This window comes from Bos javanicus, chromosome 21 (assembly GCF_032452875.1).
Source record: "Bos javanicus breed banteng chromosome 21, ARS-OSU_banteng_1.0, whole genome shotgun sequence".
In the NCBI taxonomy this organism is placed as follows: Eukaryota; Metazoa; Chordata; class Mammalia; order Artiodactyla; family Bovidae; genus Bos; species Bos javanicus.
Genome location: NC_083888.1, coordinates 32413627 through 32423985, shown reverse-complemented (window position 1 = coordinate 32423985; position 10359 = coordinate 32413627). Strand labels below are relative to the sequence as shown.

The 10359-nt window shown below is 51.7% G+C and overlaps 1 protein-coding gene across 2 annotated transcripts in view; it reads left to right on the top strand.

The window, feature by feature from the left end:
• Window positions 1-621: 621 nt before the first annotated feature.
• The window catches only part of LINGO1 (leucine rich repeat and Ig domain containing 1), an 84402-nt gene continuing 74664 nt past the window's right edge, over window positions 622-10359 (top strand). The window contains exon 1 of one of the 2 annotated variants that reach the window (XM_061394764.1): window positions 622-785. The gene's annotated coding sequence lies outside the window, so the exon portion shown is untranslated. The remainder of the gene's footprint in view (window positions 786-10359) is intronic. The other variant, XM_061394762.1, reaches the window with a different exon arrangement.

The window sequence follows — 10359 nt, the reverse complement described above, 5'->3', positions numbered from 1 at the left end:
TACCACTAGTGCTACCTGGGAAGCCCATAGAATACTGGAGTAAGTTACCATTCCCTTCTCCAGGGGATCTTCCTGACCCAGGGATTGAACCTGTGTCTCCTGCATTGCAGGCAGATTCTTTATCATCTGAGCCACCAGGGAAGCCACTTAGAAGTCCAGACCAGTGATCAAAGAAGATAGCTGCCTCACTCACCTTTGTCCTGTTCTGGCTGCCTCAGGCCCTGGGCCCGGTTCTGGGCACTCACTGGAAGAGGAACTGTGAGAAATGAGCCCATAGTCTTGAGGGGGACGCTCCCCTGCTCTCCATCTGCCACCAGGCACATACACTCTGGCAACAGCACATGGACTCCAGCCATGCCTGCACGCCCCTCCCCCACCCTCCCTTCTCTTCAGAGGGAAGGGCTCCTACAGATGCTCTTCTGCAGCCTGGAGGTACTCCAGGTGAGGGTGCAGTAAAGGGGTAAGTGGCGACATACAAGGGGTGAGGAAGTGAAGATAGACTTGGCTGACTCTGGCCTCACCTTGGTAAAGGTGTGACCACTGTCTGCCTGATGCCCTGTGCCCCGATGTCCCCCATGTGAACCATACTGCTCATTCTTGCTTTTCCTCTTTTCTAGGGACTCCACAGCCATGTCCTGGTTGCACTGAGCCTGCCTCCTGCCAGCATTTTGGGGCTCTGTCCCTGCCCAGCTCCTGGACCCACTCCCCAGCCTATTCCTCACCCAAGCCTGCACCGAAGTGACTCCTCAAGCTTCAGGACTCAGTGGGGCACAGTGGCAGTCACGGTAGGTGTCACACCCACCCTGCCCATTCCCTGGCTCCTGGGAATGCCTTAGCCTTCTGCATCTCTGGAACTGGAAGGATATCTTTCTGAACACTGTGTCTGTGAAGATCCCTTTGGTTGCAAGTAACAAAAATCTTATTCCAATAAAATGAGATTATCAACTCATGACACTGAAGTGTCTGGGGGTAAGTTGGGTTTCAGGCAGGGCTTGATCCAGTCACTTCAACAATGTGACCAGGACTGTTTTCTGTCTGTAATTCTCTGCTTCTCTTTTTTTGGTGATGGCTCCCCTCCTAGTAGCTTTTCACATGATGTAATCATAAGATGTGCCAGCAGTTTCCGGGGCTACTGGCTACCAGGTTGAAATCTGGGGTCTCGGCTAGAGACAAAACCTGCTTTTCTGATAGAACAAATAAAAGTCCTGGAGTTGGGACTTGGGATTTGTAGTCCCAGGTGACTGTAAATCTCTTGGGCCCTATTGACAGGGTTAAGATAATCCTGATCCTTTAACTGGGTACACAGGAAATGAGGGTGGGCTGGGGTAAGGGTCTGTCCTTCCTTAACCATGTGACCAGGAATGAGAGAGAAGCTTCCTTTGAGAAGCTCAAAGGAATCTCAGAGTCCTGCTGGCAGAAAGGAGATGCCTCTGCCTCTGACTGGGGAAGACAAATAATAAATGATTACTAAAGATGGAGTCTGCCCCATCCTCTTTTTCAAGGCCTAGTTTAGATCCCTCCTGCTCTAGGAAACCTTTGCTGACTGCTTCCGCCAATGGTCATTTCCTTTAGTTCATGCTCAAGCTCTGCCCTTTTTATAGATGGAAAGACCAAGGTTTGGTGTGCATTTCCTTATGAATACTCTGTTGGTTATGACCTTAGTGCTGAAATGTGTTGCTCTCTTTGTCTTGGCTGCTAGGAAGCTCATAGCTGGTTTGTGGCCCCTTTCTGATAAGTGCTTGGGTTGCTGTGGCATGTAGTTGCTCAGTAGCCTTGGCTTTGGCTTCCTCTTCTTCTCTTGCACATCTTTCCCTTGTTCTGATTTCTTCTGTTATTTTTCAGCTTGTGCTGTTCTTAGCAACCTCAAACTCTTTTAGAAGGAGGTGGGGTATAAATAACCAAGAGTGGCTGTAAATGAAGCATTCAGCGCTGACTGTATCCAAATTCTAGGCCTTTTCCTTTCTAGAGGTAGTTGGGAGGAGGGTCTCCCTATGCCCAGGGCCAAGCCTGTCCTCAGGGAGACACCAAAGCCTGACCACAGTAGCCCCAGTATACTGTCCACCTTGCCCTCTGTGGGTTGAGAATGGCATTGTTCTGCTTCCCATCCCCTTCCCTCCCAACTCCCCCATCTTATCAGAAGCTAATGAAAGAGGCTGGGAAACCCAATCCTCTGGTAATTAAATTTACTTAACGGGTATTCAAGTGGAGTAATGAGAAGTTTAATGCAGTGATTAGATTTTTCTTTAATTAATTAAAATGAGAACCATGTGTCTTTCCAGCAAACCAACTTGACCCTCTGCTTGGGAGTAGCAGGCAGAGGGAGTGGAGGGTTTGGCTGGGTGGGTGGGAGTGCTGAGGGGCGCGGGCAGCCTCCTGCCAAACTCTGACACGCACTCAGGTCAGTCCCTGATTCAGCTCCCATTTCTGAGCCCTGTGAGTGCCAAACCTGGGTTAGACATGAGTCACCCAGGGCCGAGGGATCTGGCAGTCCCCACGCCCAGCTAAAAACTGATTCCGGATGGAGGTTTCAGAGGAGGGTCAACAAGATTGACTTCAAGCAAGGAACACAAAGGAGGATTTCAGGCACTGTGACAGGAGGAACTGTTTGGGTGGCACATCTCGTTGCCACGTACCAGCCAACACCTTTGCCTGCATGTTCAGCCAGACCTGGATTTACCTCCACTGGCACTGGATCATCTAGGCTAATAGAGTGGGGACAGTGGGGTGGCTAATAGAAAAACCAGAGCTAACCCAAAACGACTTCTCCTTGGCTTGGGAACGCATTCAGGCCAGAAGGCTGACTGTCCTTGCTGTGTTTCTGAGGGCCAGTTAGGGATGCAAGGAAGCACTTCCCACCTTGAACCCCTTCTGTGGGAGTCAGGTGGTGGCTGGGCACAGTGAGTATGGGTTGCCTCCACTCCATGGCTGCCTGGAGTGGAGCATAGGTCAGGCCTTGCCTGGGTAGAGCGTGGGCAGGGTGGGGACTCAAGACAGGCCCCAGAACTCCAGGGGCAGGAGAAGTTATTTTCAAAGCAGGGGGTAAGGCTGGGAGAAGTCCTGAGCCCTTCATGGTAGAGGGCAGAAAACTTCCTTCACTGAACCCTGATCCCAGCCCCGAACTGAGCCCTGATCCCAGAAGACTGAACCCTGACCCCAGCCCCACTGAGCCCTGATCCCAGACAGACTGAATCGTGGTCCCACACTGAGCTCTGCCCCCAGCCCCACGTGGAACCCAGCACTGTCATGAATATTCAATAGAGCAACAGGTGCTGGGGTGGGAGGGGTGAATGGTCCTGCTTGTTCATCCCCACTGCGAGCTCTGCTGCCTGTGGGCAGGACTCTCGTGCCAGACCCCACACTCTGCAACGGCCAAGATGAATCAGATGTAGTTCCTGCCCACGGGGCTGGTGGGGGAAGTGACAAGCAAACAGTGACAGCCAAGTGATTAGAGTTGAGGTGGGCCTCACTTAGAGAGTTCTTCTGGCAGCAGGTGGGCAGGGGCAGTGCTGTAGGTGGGCCAGTGGGGAGGCTAAGATGGGGTCCCTGTGAGCAATGAGGAGGATGGCACCCATGGGTGTCGTGGGGGTTCCTGGGGGTGAGTGATTCTCCCCCACTCCCAGAGCTGGCTGAGACTCCCCCAGGTCCTGCTCAGCTCCTGGTGAACCAAAGGGCTCACCTATGAGGCAGGTTGCTGGTGTGCTGGGCCCCAGGGTAATAATGTTATTTGCAAGGAAAGCATATTTATTCATCTCCTAGAAGAGAAAATGGAACTGTGCAGGGACTTGCCTAGTGGCACTCAGCCTGAAGTAGCCCAGTGGGGCATGACCCCCGGTCTTACCTGCCTCCTGGCCCACCCATCGCTGTTTCTGCTGTTCCCAGGAGTGAACTTGCCCTGGGACGATGGAGCTCCACTTCTTTCAGCTTCTCCACCCCCAACTGAGTGAATACACCCTGGGCTCTGACTGGGGCTGTGGGCCTTGGAGTAGGTGGTGTGAGGAGGCCCTTGGCTAGTTAGGGGACTAACCCAGGAAGGAGCGTCTTCTGCTTCCTTCATCCCCGACCCTCCTCTCTCTGAATCCCATCCCTCTGGGTTTCCATACCTCCTTGCCATCACCCTTGGCCCATTTCCCTCCTTCCACGGCTCAGCCCCTTCTGAATAACCAGGCCTAGAGAAACCACCCAACCTGTCACCTACCCCCCACATGGGGAGATTGAGGCCCCGAGAGGGGTAGAGACCTGCTCAACATCGTGAGGCTCTGCCTTTCACATCTCTTTAAGAAAGAAGAGAGTCTGAAATCACATTGTCTGGAGTTTGTACTTTAAACACAAGGCTAGTATTTGAGTACTTTTGCTGGGCTGGGGGGCCTTGAGGGGCATATGCCCACACCAGTTCTCATCACAAAGGCCGATGCCCCCGGCGAGCCGCTCTGTCTCCTCCAGTACGGTGCCCCCACCAGACGTGTTCCCCTGCCTCCCCAGGTTCAAGGTGCTGCAAACCACCGTCTTGTTTAATTCTCTCACCAGTCCTGGAAGTTGCGTGATTTTCTATAGGTGAGGGCACCGAGGTGGGGAACTAGGCCACTGTCACGAGCTGACAGGGGAGGTGGATCTGCCTGACAGGTTCCGGTCCTAGGCAGTCCACGTGCTTCAGATTGCCCCCTCCTTGCTGTGGGCAGCTGCTCCCTCCAAGGGCCCCAGCATCTCGCACCCCCACATCCACTGCTGCTTCCCTACTTATCTTGTTTTCCAGCCAAAACCAGTGACTCTTCCCCAGAGCTCTCCACACTTGCCCACCTCCAGCCCTTGCTTAAGCTGTTCCAGTCCCCTGGAGTTCCCTTCCCCGCTCCATCTGCCCAGATCCCCCTTCGTCTTTTGGGGCTGGGCCCAGATGCCACTTCACAGAGACCCCTGTCTGCTTTGTCCTGATCGGAAGCCAGGCCCCTGCTCCTCTGAGCACCATCCCACTGTCCCCCTCTCTGGCTCCTGGCTTCCATGTGTCTGACTCACAGCACGTGGAGGGCAGAGCAGTCTCCTGGCCCCTGGCTTCCCTGGCCCGTGACCCCTAAGGGCCTGGCTCACAGTAGGTGTGCAGGGAGTCGCTTGGGTCCTCGCCCCGGGAGGGGCTGCACCTCCACAAACCATGCCATTCCTCAGCAGTCCCAGGTCCGCTGGCCTCCAGCTGAGCTGGTCCCAGCTCTCCCCACTGGGGAGACCAGCTGCTTCCTTTAGCACTGGATGGTTGATGTTGGGAGCTGGCTTGTTGCCCCAGCAGACTTCCCTGTGTACACTTACCCACCCAGGTTCTGGGGGCAGGAACAAGGCAAACCCCCATCTCACCCACCTACCAACTCGGGACTCCTAGGCAAGTCTGGGAGCCTGGAAGGTATAGGTCCTGGGTGCTGAGTGCTGGCAGAGGGCCTCACGCATGCTCTGCCTGGCACCGCCACTCACTGGCTCTGTTGATTGCTGGTGGTGTGACTTTGAGCAAGTTGGTTAACCCGTCTGTGCCTCAGATTCCTCATGCATTAAATAAGGTGATGGCAGACCTTCCTAGGGTTGTTGTGAGGATCGAAGGAGTCGATACGGAGTAAAGCATACAGCACGGCCCCGACACAGACACACACATGCTCCCTGGATGCTGGCTGTCACCGTTGCCGGGAGAGTGGAAGCAGGGTGTGGGGGAGTGTTCAGGGAGAGTTTCCAGAAGGTGGCGATACGTGAGGAGCCACCTGAAAGATGAAACGTGGAAGGCAGGAAAGGACGCTGCGGGAAGACGGAACTGCAGGGACCAAGGCTTGGTGTGGGGACCTGAAAGGGAGTGTGGGAGACCCAGGGCTGGCGGCGCACAAGGGCGGTGTCCCGGACTTCAGCTGCCGCCTGGGGAGTTTGGACTTTGTCTCACAGCCACTGAGCGGCTGTGGATGGGGCATTTTTTTTTCTTTTTCTTTCTTAACCACAAAAGCAATATCTGCTCATGTAAAAACTGAAACAATACAGAAGTGCGTCCTGTTAAGAAATATCCTTCTTTGCCCTTAAATCTCATTCTGCCGAGGTCCCACTGTTGTTGATCTGGTGTGCTTCCTTCTAGAACTTTTTCTGTGCCTTTATAAACATATTTATTGTGTGTTATCTTTAAAAAAAGAAAAGGAATGAATCATATTATGTGCATTATTCTACAACTTCCATTTTTCATTTCCCAGTGTGCTGTGGGCATCTGTCAGTGTCACGGAATACAGATCTCCCGTGTTCTTTTTAATCGTTGCCTAATATTCCATTGTTTGGCCGTAACGAAATTTATGTAACTAGGCCTGGGTTGATGGATATTTAGGTTGCCTTCAATTTTTCACTCTTGCAAATAATGCTTCAGTGAACATCCTCGTATATATATCTTGGCTGACACATGTAAGCCTTTCTGTAGGATAGGCTTCTAGGCGTGGAGTTGCCCTGGCGCAGGGTATGCTTATTAAATTTTAATAGGTACTGTCACATTGCTCTTCCAAAAGGTTGGACTAGTTTTTGCTCCCACCCTTGATATCTGCGGGGAGCCATTTCCCCAGTTGCCCTCCGCACTGAACATTATCAAGCTTTTTAATTTTCGCCAGTCCAGGAAAACATCTCACTGTGGTTTCAACACACTTTCTTTCTCCCCAGCGAGGCTGAGCAGCTTTTCATGTGGTTATTGGCCATTTGTATTTTCTTCTCTGTGAATTGACTGTTCATATCCGCTGCCTATTTTTCTTTTCTTTCTGCCTTTTTCTTATGGGTATGAAGGAGCTTTTAGTATATTAGGGATTTTAAAACTTTTGTCTGTTATGTGTGTTGGATATATTTCCCCTAGTCTGCCATTTATCTTTTTAACTTTGTTTATGGTATCTCCAGCCATAGAGAAGCTTTAGATCTTTATTCAGGCAAATCTGTCAGGCTTCTCTTTAGGGCTTTATGTGAAACTCAGAAGTTTTCAGAGAAGGCAATGGCAACCCACTCCAGTACTCTTGCCTGGAAAATCCCATGGACAGAGGAGCCTGGTAGGCTGCAGTCCATGGGGTCACTAGAAATCAGACAGGACTGAGCGACTACACTTTCACTTTTCACTTTCATGCGTTGGAGAAGGAAATGGCAACCCACTCCAGTATTCTTGCCTGGAGAATCCCAGGGACGGGGGAGCCTGGTGGGCTGCTGTCTATGGGGTCGCACAGAGTCGGACACGACTGAAGCGACTTAGTAGCAGCAGCAGCAGCAGAAGTTTTACATCCTGCTTGATTAGGCTTCCTGGGAGGGTTTTAAGTGGTGTGCGGGTGAGGTAAAACTTGCGACTGGGAAAAGTCATTCTGGTTGCCACTGTGTGGAGGGTGGGTGGAGTGGGAACTGCACGCTGGCTGGGGTGCGGGTGAGGGAGAACTGGGAGAAGATGCGATTGAGAAATATTCAGGCATTGGCTGACCATGGTGAGGGAACGTGAGGGTGAAGAGGGGAAGAAGGGACTCATGAGTGATGTCTGGGTATTTGGCTGGGGACCACGTGGCTGATGCCGCCACCAGCCTGAGTTAAGGATGGGAGAGGAAGGGAAATGTGTGCACATGAACGTGAGTGCTCCCCTTGGCAGGGACACATGTGCACACGAGTACACACATGACAGGGGCACGTGTGCAATGAGTACACACATGACAGGGACACATGTGCACATGAGTATACACACGACAGGGACACATGTGCACACGAGTACATACATGACAGGGACATATGGGCACATGAGTATACACATGACGGGCACATGTACACACATGACAGGGGCACATGTGCAACGAGCACACACATGACAGGGACACATGTGCACACGAGTACATACATGACAGGGACACATGTGCACATGAGTACACACATGACAGGGACACATGTGCACACGAGTACACACATGACGGGCACATGTACTCACGAGTACACACATGACAGGGGCACATGTGCAATGAGTACACACATGACAGGGACACATGTGCACACGAGTATACACACATGTATACATGTGTACACGTGAGTACATGCATGCCCATGTACATGGTTGGAAGCTCTGAAGATGGGCATATCTGTGCTCTGGCTCCATGGCAGGCAATAGGGGGGTGGTGTCTGCTTTTTGTGGAGTTTTTGTTCTCTACCAAGTACTGTACAAGGCAAAACGCATACACACACACACACACACTCACACGTGCTCTGTAATCTCTATTGTCATATGAAATACACTTTATAGGTAAGGAGCCAGTCTCAGTGTAAGTAATTCACTCAAAGTCACAGAGCTAGGGGCAGAAAGTGGATCTTTTTGACAACTTGGATCCGACCACACACAGACAGAATTCCTGTCAGTGGCACTGAGGAGCCTTTCATTCAAGTCTAACCTGACCAACCCAGCTTCATCAGGGACTCTTAGGATGAGTGCTACAGCCTGACTGCCTGGGTTTGAAACGTAGCCCCATTCCAAATAAGGCAAGTTACTACCCCTCTCTGTGCCTTGGTTTCCCCACCCTGAAGATGCAGGCAGTGGGACTTTCTGGTGATCCAGTGGCTAAGACTCCATACTCCCAATGCAGGGGGGCCCAGGTTCGATCCCTGGCCAGGGAACTAGATCCCACATGCTTCAACTAAAGATACCACATGTCACAACAAAGATTGGAGACCCCACATGCTGCAACTAAGACCTGGTACAGCCAAATAAATAAATATTTTTTAAAATTAATAAAAGAAACGCCGACAGTGACAGTCTGCATCTCCTGGGGTGCTGGTGGGCACTGAATGTGTCAGCGAGTGGGAAGTACCTAGCACAGCGAGGGCTGAGCTCTCGGGGAGGCTGACTGTGGTGACGGTGACGAGATGGGGATGTCCGTGCCCTTTACCCTCTCCCACCCCCCACCCTCCCTCTGCCTGCCATCTCTCTCCTGTGTGCCAGCTCTCCCTCCATCCCCCACAGGAACGTCTCTTATTTGCCTTTGAAACTTCATCCTCTGTTTTCAGCCCCCAAACCCTTAGCAGACAGTGAATTAAAGCCCAGTCAGTCAGCAAAAACCATTCAGGGGAAAACGATTCATGTTGTGCCCAGGGAATCCTCCCCCAAGCAGTTCTAGTCAGGCATTTTCCATGAGCCAGTGCATCCATCCCAACATTGCCTGGGTCCCTGGGTACCAGACCATAATGTCCAAGCCTGAAACCCCTTCGTCCCTGAGTGGGGATGTCCGAGTGTACTTTCGAGCCAGGGGGCTGAGCTAACCCCGCCTCAGCCAAATCTCTACTCTCACCACAAGCCATCACTGGAGCCCTGACCCCAGGATGAGTAATTCTCAGCATCATTGGTCAGGAAACTTGCCTCCAGGAAACAAAAGGAGAAAGCGCAGCACATTCTGGGCATGGTTCCTTAGCGCTAGCATGTCTAAGCAAATCCTGTGGCCATCAGGGCCGGGGCAAGGTATGCAAACTGGGTTAAAACCTCAGGTCTGCACCCAATTTAAATTTTCTCCTAAACCAAAAAGCTCACCGAAATCACCCAACTTATCATTATGAATTTCTCATCATCAAAATAAGCCCCCAAGTAAATAAACGCTTGTGGTAAAGAATGGAGCAGTTCTTGCCTGTTTCTTTGTAGGGTTTAGTTTTCAGTTATACTGTATCAGTCACACCCTTTTATTCTTAACCAAAAGGATGGCAAAACTCGCTTAAGTTTTTCCCAGAGACCAGCTACACCAAAAACTGCAGGCCCCCAACCCGAAAGCCTCCAAGAGAGGATTCTTCACGACCGCTCCTTTGGAAGCCCCCAGTCCCCAGGTCCCCAGGTTCCACAGAGCCTGCCTTTGCTCCAGGGGCTTCTTCACTTTAAACAACCCCACCCCTACCTCTGACCCAAGTCCCCACCCCCAGCCCACCCCAGCATCTCCGTAGGGTGCCACGCATTGCTGCAGTTTTCATCTACCCTGGCGTCAGTTCAAAACTACGGGCCTTTGGATGCACACATTCAAGTACTGACACCAGCACCCAGCACTCATTCTCAAGAAGAGTCTTTTTACTGGCCTCAAAGAAGCTGCATTGCACCAATTTGGGGTGAGTGTGAGTAGCAGAGGCAGTGTATTTTACGGCAGCCAAATCTCACTTCTTGGAAAAGGCAAGAAGTCACAGGGACCCTATATAAACTAAGGGATTTCCCCCCAGGTCCTCTACCGGCCTCCTGCTGTCATCCTGAAGGGCTGCCTCCTCCCCTGTTCCCTGTGTTGTCCCATAGGAGTACACACTATTTAAGGTGATAATTGCCAAAGTAGAGTTCCAATAAGTTCAAAACATAAATCTACAGTTAAACCTGTGGCCCACTGTTGCTTGTGGCTTCAG